This window comes from Lutra lutra, chromosome 4 (genome assembly GCF_902655055.1).
Source record: "Lutra lutra chromosome 4, mLutLut1.2, whole genome shotgun sequence".
Taxonomy (NCBI): domain Eukaryota; kingdom Metazoa; phylum Chordata; class Mammalia; order Carnivora; family Mustelidae; genus Lutra; species Lutra lutra.
The window spans coordinates 190,142,116-190,155,187 of NC_062281.1; the positions used below are offsets into that span (position 1 = coordinate 190,142,116).

Sequence of the window (13,072 nt, forward strand, 5' to 3'; positions counted from 1 at the left end):
CCGCCCCACCTCGTTCATCCCGTCATCCGCTGTTGCACGTTTGGGCTATTGTTTGCCTTTGGGCTCTTGTGAGAAGAGCATCTGTGAATGTCCGTGTCCAAGTTTACTTGGGTCCATTTCCCATTCTTTTGGGCTTATACCTGCATCTCCCCCCAGCTTCTTCCAGGCGGGAACCCTGAAAGGTACTAACGTAGCTTGAGTACTCCCCATGTGTGGGGAGTGCAGCGTGTTATTTCAGCAAATCTTGGCCACAGCCATGAGCACAGACGCTCCGTGAGGACTGTCTTTGGTTTTCCACAGTTCTCTAGGCCAAGGACCGTATCCTGCATGTGGTGTGTACTCAGGGGAGACTCAGGGAACCAACTGCCTTTGAGGTGGGCACTTCTGCTCCTACTTTTCATTAAAGGAGCTGAGGCCTGGAAAAGGTTAAGCAGGCTGGCCTGCCAGATCCCGTGGTTATAAGTGACAGAGGCAAGGAGTCTTTCCAAGGAGGCACTGCCTTACCCTCATTGAGCTCTGAGCTGGCAAGGACTGGATTGGACATTGCCGAGCACTCCTCCCAGGAAACTTTCTTGCTGATGGTCTGGCCAGAATGACTCCTCGCCTTGACCTTCGAGGCTCTCAGATGGGGAAGCACGTGCAAACCCCACTGCCGAGCTGGCTCCCTCTGAGTAGGGAGAGGATGGGCCCCACCAGGAAGACCTCAGGCACTTCTGCCTTCAGTGATCAGGCTGGGCCTCTGGGAAATGGAAAAGTTTCTTCCTCTCGCAGGGTCTCAGGAGGGGTGGGGAGGCTGGCTCCTCTTCTGGAAGCCTGAGAGTGTAAGGCAGGGGCCTCCCATCCCATCACAGGCTGATCACATCACAACCCAGCCGGGTTGGCCTCAGTTTCTGAGACAGGAAGAAGAGAGAGGGCAAGCCAGGAATGGGGATTTTCAGGGCATCATCCGGCAAAGGGACCAAGGACTGGGCAGGGAACGTCTAAGGCAGAGAGGGTGAGCGAGAGGCCCTGGGGCTGGTGGGAGTCAGCTGAGAACTTCCCTGCTTTTCATTTATGTATTTATTAAACATATTTCCTGAGCCAAGACTTGACAGATCAAGGTGGGAAAACCCCTTTCCTGCCCCCAAACGACTGGACCCTCTCTCCCTGTTGACCCTGTGCAGATTTTTCAGGATTCTGGCCAAATTCCAGCCCAGACTGTGTTTGGAAACCAGTTCCCCACTCACCCCACCCCCAGAACTCATCCAGAAACCTGCTCAGACTCCTGGTGCTGGGGGGCCCGCCTCCTGCCTGCCTTGGGGTGTTAGGTCCCTTTCCCTAAGAGGGGACAGACACCTGCTGGATTGTGCAGAGCCTTTGGACCCCTCTTTGTCCTGCTAACCACTGTGTAAAGGTTTCAGGCTTCCTTTGACCTTTCCGTTTTGCTTGGTTACACTGCGGCTGTCCCACTGACCCACATCCCCCAGCCTGTTTGCGGGGGTAACTGCTCAGCCCCTGCCTGCCTGCCTGCGGCCTTTCTCTCCCTGGCAGAACTTTCCATCCTTTCTTTTCTCCCCCTCTATTCCTCCCTGCCTCCCTCCCTCTCTCTCACTCTCTCTCTCTCTCTCTCCCTCTTTCACTCTTTTAACATGGTTTTCCTAAAAAGTTTTTTAATCAATCAAATTTGAGGCAGAAAATAGGTTTTGTCACGCCTGGTCCCGGGGTGGTGTGGCTCTCACTCAGGCTCCTGACAGCTCCTCAATGCAGGAAGGAGGCCAAACAGAATATTTCTCGGGGAAAGTGCCCGTTTCCATGACACTGCCCCTTGTCTGTGCTGCCCCCCTCCTCAAGCTGCCGGCTGACATGGCCTCAGCTCCTGTGAAAGGGCCGTGGAGAGGGTGTGTGTGAGGATGGGGGAGGGGGCAGGGGACGGCATTGGGGGGTAGATGGGCGGCCGACAGCTGCCCCGAGCCGCCATGGCCTGAGAGGGTTGGGGAAGCAGGTAGGGGCGGCAGGGCCGAGGAGCCTGGCCTGGGGCTGCATAATCAGCTGAGCCTCATACATGTGGGGCTGGGGAGCTGTGGGGGAGACACTCCGAAGCCAAGTCCGGGATAGTCGGTGGCTCCAGCCAGAGGGGACTACAGCTGGGTGAGGCCTCCTCCGGTCCCGGCATGCTGGGCACAGCAGCTTCCTCACCCTTCCCTCTGCCCCTTCCCTCCTCTCCTGGCCTGTCCCTCCACCCCCTCACCGGAGCCCCTCTCCAAAGCTCTGGGCTCCATCCAGCCCTCCTTCCACCCCAGTACTCCTTGGGCCCAGAGGAGCCTCTAGTATCCTACCCCTCCCCGGGCTACCGCCCCCTCCCCAGAGCTCCCCGCTGGCCCTCAGGGGTCTCCCCTCTCCTTCCCATTTCCCTCTCCTCCTTCCCACCTCAGATGTTCACCTTCTCTTCTCTAGTCTACTCTCCTCACTCTCTTTTATAATTAATGATTAGTTTTAATTGGTTTGCTTAGGCAGCCTGACAGCAAATTAACAGAAGCCAGCCCAGGGCTGCGAGGTTCCGGGAGAGACCACCGCACTCCAGCACTGGCCGGGCGAGGGCAGGCCAGGCTGAGCTGGGGGGCCCGTGGGCCGGCCGGCCGGCCGGGCTCCGGAAGCACAGCGCTCACAGCCAGGGCCGGACCGCACCTGGCGCACAGTGCCAATGGGAAGAAGGCAATGGACTCTTGGCACATGAGGCACATAACTGGCAACTTTCTCTGGGCACTTCTGTTCTTCTCCTCCTCCTCACACCCCTCCCGTGTTCTCATTCACAGATGGTGTCGTCCACATCTGCAGAAATTAGGGCCAGGTATAAAGGGAGGGCAGGGGCCCTGCCTTCAGACTGGGGTGGGGCTGGCTTGACTGTGCTCCCACCCATCCTCACTCGGGCCACGGCCAGTGGGGTCAGCAGCTTGACACCTCTGGGGCCAGGCTTCTGCTTTTTCACATGGACAGGAGGGATCCAGTCTTCCGGCTGTTGGCCTGGTTAGCTCAGCTGCCTGCCTCCATCTGGAAGCTCCAGGACCTGGTTCTGTATCTGATTTCCCGGGCACCTCGACACAGAACTCAACCTTTCGGTCCTCAGTTTTCTGGTTGGAGTACTTAAGAGAAAGACCATCGGATGGTGGATGGGCCAGAGGGGCAGTGCGTGGACAGCTGGCAGAGAAGAGACGCATGGGCCATGATCCCTGAGCACGCGTTACTTTTCTTTCTCAGTCAAACCTAGAGCTTTCTGCTCTCCTCTGTGTTTTCCCACGCTGTGTCTTTTCCCTGGCCTTGCAGAAGCCCTGCCTGAGCCCCAGCGCTCTTCTGGTCCTCTGCGGGGCCCTGAGTGTGCCTGGCCACTAGCTCACACAGGCCAGACCAGACGTCAGGGACAGTGGGGGTGCAGAGAGAGACAGGAGAAGATGCCTGGGAGCAGGGGGGGTTGGGGAGAGGAAGAAAAGAGAGAAATTGAACTTCTCAGGCTCCCCCTGGGGTTCCAAAACGCACCCAGCTGCCCCGCTGCTCCTGTCTGCCAGGCCACCTGCCCTGGTGCTCCTGTCTGCCAGGCCACCTGCCCCAGGGCCCGTGAGAGGCGCCACCTCCGGTCGGCCCCACGGACAGCATCCCTGCCCCTCCCCCTTCCTCCTCCCCCCCCCCCCCCCCCCCCTCCCCGCCACCGGGCCAACTCCCGCAAAGTTTCCTGTGATTGTTGTGTGCGATCGGATCTGCAAGTTGCTCTCTAAGCTTCTTGTCACATTTTGACTTAATGAAGTGCAACTGCTGAGGGATTTGGGTTCAGAGCTCCGGCCTCCCTCGCTCCCTTGTTGTCAGAAAACAGGGGCGGTTGGGGACGGCAACACCGTGCTGCAAGTCGTTATCATTCCGGTCAGTCTGTTTAACACAAAATTAAACAAAGAACTAATTAGTGCCTCATGAATTAATAAATGCACAGTTGCAGGGGAGGATGGGAGGGGAGAAAAAGGTGGTAGAAGGGAGATACTGGAGTTATGGGGTTGGGGGGCTTTGGGGGTTCAAGGGAGGCTGGCCAGGGCACCCGGAGAGATCTCAGGCAGCAAGTGTGGGATGGACGCGAGGCCGGGTTCTGACAGCCAGGTCTGCCCAGAGTCTCTCAGCCGAGCCGAGCTCTCCAGCCCCTGCCCTGCAGCCCCGCCCTGCTCGGCCTCCGTGTCCCCCAGCTCCCTTCTCTGGCCTCTTGCTCTTTCCACTCTCCTACCTCAGAGCCTCCCCCTTCCTCTCTACTGCCCCCTATTTCAGTCGGTCCAGTCGACCCCCGGCCTCTCACCCTCTGGGTCGGGTGGGCCTAGGAGGCCCCCCTGGGAGGGGCAGCCTTCCCAACAGCCCAGCGCCCCCAGAGCCCTGTGCCTGGCAGGGTGGGTTCTGCCTGGGTAGGCCCCTCTGCCCAGGCAGCCCAGCAAAGGCCACGAAAGCTGGCAGAAGACCAGGCCCTCCTTAGGAGGACTTGTCAAGTACAATTAGCATTATCTGTCTAAATACGTCCTGGGAAAGAGAGGGCAGGCGGCAGGACTGGGTGGCATTCCGGGAGCCCTGTACAAGGTCACCTCATCTCTTGCAATCCCCCAATCTGATTTGGGGATTACACAGCCTAAGGAAATTGGTGTTATTCCTCTTGCATCGTTGATAAGCCACAAGTGAGGGAGTGGGGGGGAAAATGTAACAAACAGAAAAGTCTTTCCCGAGTAGGGGTAGGGTTCTGAGGCCTCGGGGCAGGAGGCTGGGGGTGGGAGTCGGGGTGGGGGACCAAGGGCTCCTTGGGTTTTTTATCCACATCAGGAGTCTGTCTTCCCAAACTCAAGCTCCGGGCAGGAGGATTTGAGCCTGGCAAGCTGGGCTGAGTTATATGTTGGCTAAAGATCCTCTCTGCTGTTGGACCGTGTCCCTTTCCTTACATGGGCCCCTAGCGTGGGCCCCCGGCGTGGGTGGGTTCGTCTCCTTGGTAGGACCTCAAGGTAGAAGGTACTGTCATAGTCTGTTCCTGGGAGGTGAGGCTGCTTGGTGATGTGGCCCCTGGTCCATCTTTGCCCTCTGTCTCTTACTTACAGTAGTGAACAGCTTGGCATGTGCCATTTTTATTCCCAGGGGCTGGGGAAGAGAGTGAAGGAATGGGGCTGCTGTGTTCTTCCGTCCCAGGCCCCTCCGTTTAGCCACTGTACCTCGCTCCCCGGCCACCAACAGACTTCTGTTTCTGCCTCCGCAGACATGTGTGCAGTAGGGTGTGACTGTTCCCTCTTTGGTTAGGGGTGTGTCCCAAGGACCTTATTTCCCCTGGCATCAGCTCCCACTGCTTCCTGAACTTTTTCAAATTTTGGTTGGAATATACTTAAATGATCCAAAATCCATTTTTGACCCCCTTTGCCAGTCCTGGAATATCAGCCCCTTGGCCCATTGTGTCAGGGAGTCCTTGGGCACACAGCGGGATGGAGGGCACGCACTAGGGGGTTGCCGGCGTCCTGCCTTGAAAGACTAACCGGCTTTTCTCTCTCCCTCCCCAGGATGAAGTGACGCCCCTGCTGTTAAAGAGGAGCCTCTAGGACCCGCTGCAAGGTAAGGCCGAGACCCTTCCCTGGTATGCTGTCCTCCCGCCTGCACCAGAGAGCCGGTGCTGGAGTCACTCAGGGCTGGGTCCCATCATGTGGAGCACCCAGGGGGGACTGGGAAGATGGAGACGGGATCGGAGCCACACTGCCCATTTGAACCTGGCCAGAAACGATGGCCCCGTAGGAACATGTCAGATTGGCTTTTAGGCTGGAAATGGGCCAGGGGCACCTGGCTAGTGGACTGTGGGCATGGAATGCGTTTGAGGTGGTGTGGCGCAGAAGCCTCCCTGGTGCCGGGGTTCGGCCGCCTGTCGGTGCCAGCCCTGGTTCTGCACAGCGCCGTCTGCCCACTGTGTCAGCCTCTACCGGCTATCTCTAGAAGCTCTGCTTCTAGCTCTTGGGGAGCCTCGTGGACTTGAAAGCCCTAGAACTCCAGCCCTGCCTCTCTCCTTGAAGCTGCAGGTCCCCGGTGGCCTCCTCCCCTCCCCATGAGTGGCTGGTAGGGAGGAAGCCGTAGATCCTGAGCCCAGATCTGGCTGCTGACCTGCCCTTCCCAGACCCAGGGCTTCCCCCGTCTGGCTGGGCCTTCACAGGCTGTCGCAGTCCCTCCCCCTGCTCTCCAGTGGCTCGAGGAACCTCGGGGGCCACCGGGCCTCGGCCCCAGGCAGCGCAGTGTCAGAGGTGACCGGTGGAACGCCAGTGTTATGTAAATAGCGGGACCCGCCCGGCAGGCGAGCTGGCTGGCTGCAGCCATCCATCATCCTGGCTTGGCGGGGCGGGGGACAGACAGGGCACCGTGCGCCTGGCTCCAAACCTGTTTGTTTTCCCTTTGTCTCCCGCATTTCGGGCCTGGCTGTGACCGGCTTGGGGTTTTGTCCTGCTGGCCCCCTCCCCCGGGAGGATGGGGGGAAGGGAGGAGATTCGTGCGGCTCCCACCGCGGCATCCCTTTCGGACTTCAAAGGCTCCCCCAGCATTGTCTGTGCCTGCGGGCAGTGGCCCTGAAAACGTGATCAGAGGCGGCCGGTGTAGGGCAGGCCCGGCCCGCGCCCTGCGCTCTCGCTGGGGCCCGTAGATTCCTCCCTTTGCCGCCAGCTCCACCCTGGTTACAGCCCTCGCCTTCCTCTCTCCTGGCGTCCCCTCTGGCCAGCCTGGCCCTCCGCTGCCCACTCCCATCCCTTCTTTGCCATAGCGTAATGCCTCTCTTGTGGTGTCGAGACTCCTAGAACGTAGAGAGCTCCAAGTCACCACCGCCTGCCCCTGCGTATCATCCATGAGGATCCGAAGCCAAGTGAAGGGCTTCTCGGCAGGCTGGGTGCCAGACCCGTTTCGGGGACATGGGGTTCCCCCTGTCAGCACCTGCTCTTTCTCTTCTTTTAATCTATCCTCTGCTGATCATGAGGGCCTGACTTCCACCTGAGGCCTCTGCCCAGCCCTTCCCTCCACTCTAGGCAAGGTCCAGATCGGATACTCCTGTCCCCAGGCAGCGGTACAGCATCCTGGATCTTGAAAATCAGCCTTAGGTGCTTCTGTTCTCTGGAGGCCCACTGCCTGTTTTTGTAAATAAAGTTTTATTGGCACATAGCCATGCCCACTCATTTGCATGTGGGGCGTGGCTGCAGCTTACTGTACAGTGGCAGAGCTGAGCAGCTACAACGGAGAAGGTTTGGCCCCAAAGTGTAAATACTTTCTAAGCCTTTATGGAAAAAGATTGCTGTCTCTTGACCTCTGCTCTTTTTTTTTTTTTAAACTGGCAAAATATACCTAAAGTGAAAATTACCACAGTAACCATTTTTAAGTGTAGAGTCTCCTGGCATTAAGTCCACAGTATTGCCTGTCACCCACCCTGTGCTCTTGTCTTCCATGGGGTTGCTCCGAGGGGTTCCAGCAGTGGTGTGGGAGCCCATCCTGGGGGCTGCGGGCTACTTGGCAGACCTGGTCTGCTAGGGGCTGCCCTCCCTCTCTACCCTCCTCAGGGCCTCGTCCTCTGCTCAGTCCCACCCACCTACAAGTCCAGGTTTGCCTTTCCTTTGACAGCCACCATTTCCTGAGAGCTTGGCATCCCATTCCAGGAGCCCAGCATAGCCTTCTGCCTTTACTAAGCTCTCACGTCCAGTTTCCTCTTCTGTAAAGTGAGCAGAATAGCTACTTTTTTTTTTTTTGAGATTTGTATATTTATTTGAGAGAGTGTGCCTGTGGTGAGGGGGGAGGGGGAGAGGGAGAGGGAGAGAACCTCAGGCAGACTCTGCACTCAACGCAGAGCCTGATGCAGGACTGGATCTCAGGACGCTAAGAGGATGGCCTGAACCGAAATCGAGACTCAGATGCTTAACCCACGGAGCCCCCCAGGCGCCCCCCAAAACAACTACTTTTGCAGACAAAATTACGGGTCTGAGTGAGTTCACGTGGTCAAAGGTGTTTGGCCTGGGGCCTGACCGGTAGGAAGAGCTCACATTCCCTCCTTCCCCGGTAGCTTTTCACTTCCCAGAGCCCTCGCCATCCCCGGGCAGGTTCTCAGGAGTTCCCCACCCCTGCCCAAGCACTTGTGAGGCTGACTCCTTGGGGAAGATGAGTCTCCTCACTCCAGTGGGTGCCCTGGAAAGAAAAGCCCTGCGGGTGACAGGCTGAGTGGCATTGGGGTTCCCAGGTCAGTGCGGGGTCCTCTGTGCCCTCCCCTGCAGGGTCCTCCGCTGCGGCAGGCTCTGGGAAACCACACAAGTTTTCTGAGCACCTGTCTTTCTCTCTGTAAAGGGCACCCTGCACCATGTTCTTTGCTTCCCAGGCTGTTGCAAGGAGGAACTAGGTACTCAGGGGAGAGCCGTGAAGGTTGTGTTCATGGGTGCTGCTGGGAGTGAAGCAGGCCAAGGGGAGAGTCTGCATTTGAACCTGGGCCCATTCTGGCGAAGGTGGCAATGAGGCCATAGTTCCATTTGAGAAGGCCCTGGAAGTTGTGTGGTGGGCCTTGTTGCACACAGGGGCAGGGACCAAGGCTGCTCTGACACATTACTGGTGCTGTGAGCTGATCTGGGAGCCTGGCTCCAAGCCCTAGGGCAGCAGCTCATGGAGAAGGGGCCGGGGGGGGAGGGGGAGGGAAGGTGAAGCTGGGCAGCAGTCGGAGGTTTAAGGCCAGAGCTTGTCCACTGGCTGCCCACTCTTGCTGCTTCTGCCGCTGGCTCTCTTACTGCTCTCTTTCTTGGGCTCCCGGCCTTTTGTCCATCGCTTTCCCCTGCCAGCATCCCGCTGGTTTCTCTCCCTCCTGGCCTTCCCACTACCCATACTGTCACCCCCAACTCCACAGTTTGCACACACGCTCTCTCTCTCTCTCTCTCTCTCCTTTTCATCTACTCCGAAGGCTTTACTTTACTTCCTTGTCACCCTAATTGATTGCATTAACCTTTCAGCGTATTGGATTCCTCGGCATCGTGCAGAGAGCCCTGCACAATATGCTTATAATCTGAGCCATAATGGACAGTTTACAGTCAACAAGCTCCTTCTCCCTTCTCTGCCATTGGCCCTGTGACATCTCTCTTGCCCCAGCCACCATGGCCACTTCCCCCGAGGGCAGGGGTGGGGCAGCGGAATGAGGCTGGGTGGAAGCAGACACAGCCTGGTCCCCCCCACCCCCCAGGGATCTCCCAGTACCTCCCCTCCTCCTGGCTCTCCCCTGCTGTCCCTCTCCTTCTCCTCGGAGCCTCCTAGCCCAGGTCCTTCCCCAGCCTCTGGTCTTGGAGAATCCTCTCGGCTTGGCTCTCTGCTCCTGGGACTCTGACTAATGAGTGGCTGATGGAACCAGCTTGGATTTGGGGAATAAGGGATTCCCCTGGTGCCACCAGAGGGTTTTCAGATCAAACTGGCACTCCTTCGCTTGTCTCAAGGGCTTTGGGGAAAGATACTGGTGACCACTTCGGGAGGCCGAGAGAGGGGATGCAGGCAATGGAGTAGTAAGCCAGAGAGAAGCTTCTGCAAGGCAGGCAGGCTTAGCCCCGTGGAGGACCTGGCATGGGGGAGGCAGAGGAAAACGAAAGCTGGCTTCTCGGGTTAGTAAAAACGGGCTCCCTCATGGGTTCCCGGGCGGGCACCTCCTCATCCAGCAATCAGGCAAACGAGCCAGTCCATTCCAGCCGCCCGGTCCTGGGAGCTCAGTGAGCCCCGGCCTTGAAGGTCCTGGCTGGGGCTCCCAGCCCTCAGACCCAAAGCCCGGTCAGCCGAATCTTCATTCACAATAGGATGGATGCCGGGTTGAATACATTAGTGTCAGGCCGGAGGAGCAGGAGGAGCAGGACGGAAGCTCCCCTTAGCCCTGGTGCTACTTCCTCTCTCCCGCACTGTTTCCCCCCTACTGTCCGCCCCCACTCTCTGCCCATCATCTTCTTCTGAGCACCCCCTCCTGCTGTCACTCCATCACTCGGAAGGGCAGGCTTTGGCAACAGGGGGCCGGACTAGATCCTTCCCACCCTCTCCCAGGGATTTTGGGGGTGGGCAGAGGGCACAGCAGGGAGAAGCCAAGCAGCGAATTAAAGTTTGGTGATTGTCAGTGTCAGGAGAAGCTAAATAACCCTGTAACTAGTATGAAGGTGAATTCACGGTCTGCTGCACATGGAAAATATGAGTGCTCTGTGAGACGAGGAAAGTGAACGGCAGAGTCTGCCTGCCACGGTGGGCAGCCTCCTCTCCAGGGACCTGGGCAGAGAGGCAGGAGGAGGGCCATGCCCTCTCCCATCCCTGCCAGGGAACAGCCACCTAGGACTCCATCCATGTAGGGGCGGGTGGCTCAGCTTGCTCAACGACCTGCTGCACCAGTGCTGGGGACCCAGGTAGATGTCTGTTGGCACCCAGCCCAGGGCCCAGGACGCCAACCCATCTGGCCAGGTCCATGTTCATCTCTGCTCACCAGTACTTACTGAGTGCTTACTCTGTGCCAGGCTACATGCTGTGCCCTCTACCCTCACTCTGTGCAGTGCTATTGTTCTTCCCCCCCCATTTCATCCCCACTTTGTTATAATCCACTTCTCTGAGCTGTAATTTACATGCCAAGTGTACAATTCAGTGGTTTTTTAGTATATTCCCAATATCGTGTGATCACCATCACTATCTAATTTTAGAATATTTCCATCACTCCAGAAAGAAACCCCATACTCATTAGCAGTCACTCCACATTCCTCTTTGACCCCCAGCCCGAGGCAGTCACTAATTATTCTCTTTGATGCTGAGAAAATGGAGGCTCAGAGAGGATCAGTGATTTGGTCAAGGTGGCACAGCCAGTGAGTGAGGGAGCGAGAGTGTGAACCGAGGTAGTGGGTTCCTCCAGAGTCAGTGCTCCTTGAGGGAATGTCTGCCCCATGTCCTGGCTGCCCCAGCCACCCCCACCCCCTCTCCCCCGCCACACGTTTCTAACAGCCCAGGCTCAGGCGTGTACAAGCACCATCCAAACACGTAGGCCCAGGCGGCAACACGCATCTCTCTCCCTAGGTACCCTTGCGAGCCCATACAGAAAAACTCACACCCCGCAGAAGGACGGCCAACGTCCCCTCCTCTAGCACCTTCTCTTCCCCAGCCCAGCTCCTGGAAGGGAGGGTTGGCACAGGATCCAAGGGCAGCAGGGGAGCTGGAGTGGCCAGTGAGACCTCTGTTGTTTCAGGGTTTTAAAAGGAGAAATCTCCACATCTCCTGTAGCTGATTGTTGTAACTAAAATCCAGTGCCAACACAACATTCCAGAACAGGTCCCGCCCGGGTTGGGGCCACAGGCTGGGCCGTGTGGTGCCCACAGGGGAACTGGAGAAGCTCAGCACCACATCACACTTACTCTCTTTCCGTCCGACTCTCGCTCTCTCCTTTGCTCCTGTCCTGTCCTCCCCCTGCCTCTTTCTTCTTTACACCCCTGCTGGCCCACCCCAAAGCTTCAAAAAGAATTTTTTTTTTTTTTTTTTTTTTGGTGGCCATACTCTTGACTTGCAAAATTTGGACATTAATCTGAAACTCATCCCGCCTCTGATAAGAGATGAATACAGGAGGAGACACAAAGGGAAAGGTAGACCAGAGAATGAGTCTGTTGGATTTGGTTTGGGGTTTTTTCCTCCTTCTCCTCTCTCCCTCCAAAGTGGAGGATCCGGCCCGGCCAGTTTGGATATTTATTAAGAAAAAGCCAAAGATAATTAACTTTTTTGTTTTTGTTTTGTTTGCGGGTGCCTCCCCTGCTGGCACTCCTGACTGCCTGGCAAATTAAAGCTTCTCCCTGCTCCCAGGGCGCTGGGCTGCTGGCAACTCGGCCGTTGGCTGCCCAGGAACCGCCCGGCCCCTCGGCTGCCGCCCCAGCCACCCACCTCGGGGGTCAGACCTAGGGTCACTCTATGCCGCCACCGATGCCACGTCCCCAGGCTCTCCTGACTTCTAGAGCACCCTTTAGAGCTGGGTAAGTAGGGGAGAGAGTGGAGGGCTACTGTTGGGGTTATGGCCACCACTTCCCTAAAAGGAGAAGCGGCCAAAAAGCGAGGGCTACCACTGGGCTGGTGTATATGCCCCTTGGCCAGCTCGGGGCTGTCCGCTTTCCAGAAGAGGGCAAGGAGAACAGAGAATGAGCTGCAGTGGAAGAGAGGCCAGGCTGGGGCCAGGCCCACCCCCAGCTCTCCTAGGAGGCTGGTACACTGCCAGGACCTATGGGCCTTGGGTATTCTTCAGAGGAGACTCGGGGCCACAGAACCATCCCGCCATAGCTGTCTACCCTCAACACCGGCCTCCATCCCACTCCCACCTCTGTCCCAGCCCAGGCTATCCGGAGGCCCCGAAACGTGGTGAGGGAACCCTGTGCTGCCTCTGGCCTGCCGCCCTAGAACATTCAGAGCCCCGAGGCCAAGCCCCGACCTGAGCCTGAGCCCTGTCCGTGGGCCAAGAAGGTGGCAGTTCTAGACCATCTCCATGGGCGGACAGAGTAGAGAGTATCTCGGGAGCCGGGATAGCCAGCGAGGAAGGCAGGTCCTCCCTAGGGGCCAGCCAAGCCAAAGCTTAGAGTTGGAGGTGTGGTTTGTCCCTCTGCTAAATGAATATGCCTTAGCCCCTCCCCGGGCAGAGACCTCTCCTCCATGCCCCTGGCTGCAACCCCAACTGGGCAAGTAGGCAGCGATATGAGGTCCCTCTGGGTGGGGAGCCCGCCTTGGAGCTGGGTACAGAAAGGAGGGCATTTTTTTTCAAGGATTTTGCTGGCCCCTTTTTTTTTCTCTGAAATATAAGGATGTGCAATTTTTTTGGTTTCAATTTAGCATTGGAGAATTTTATAATTTAGTAATTAAAATCTCTGATAGGCTTTAGAAATTGCGGCTAATTGAATTTAATGGGAAGATGATTTTCAATTTTATTTGATTACCGGGACCCCTGGCATCGGTATTTATGGGAAAAAAATGGGAAATGTGCTGTGTGGGCTAAGATGGCATAATTGAATTAGGGATAATCGGATTTCTCCGTCATGAATTTCACTATAATTTTCCTATAATTTTCCATTAG

At 57.2% G+C, this 13,072-nt stretch overlaps 1 protein-coding gene across 1 annotated transcript in view; it reads left to right on the plus strand.

Moving 5' to 3' along the window:
* The window catches only part of CASZ1 (castor zinc finger 1), a 145,600-nt gene that overhangs the window by 74,958 nt on the left and 57,570 nt on the right, over window positions 1–13,072 (plus strand). Inside the window, exon 3 of the mRNA XM_047724984.1 lies at window positions 5,535–5,586. The gene's annotated coding sequence lies outside the window, so the exon portion shown is untranslated. The remainder of the gene's footprint in view (window positions 1–5,534; window positions 5,587–13,072) is intronic.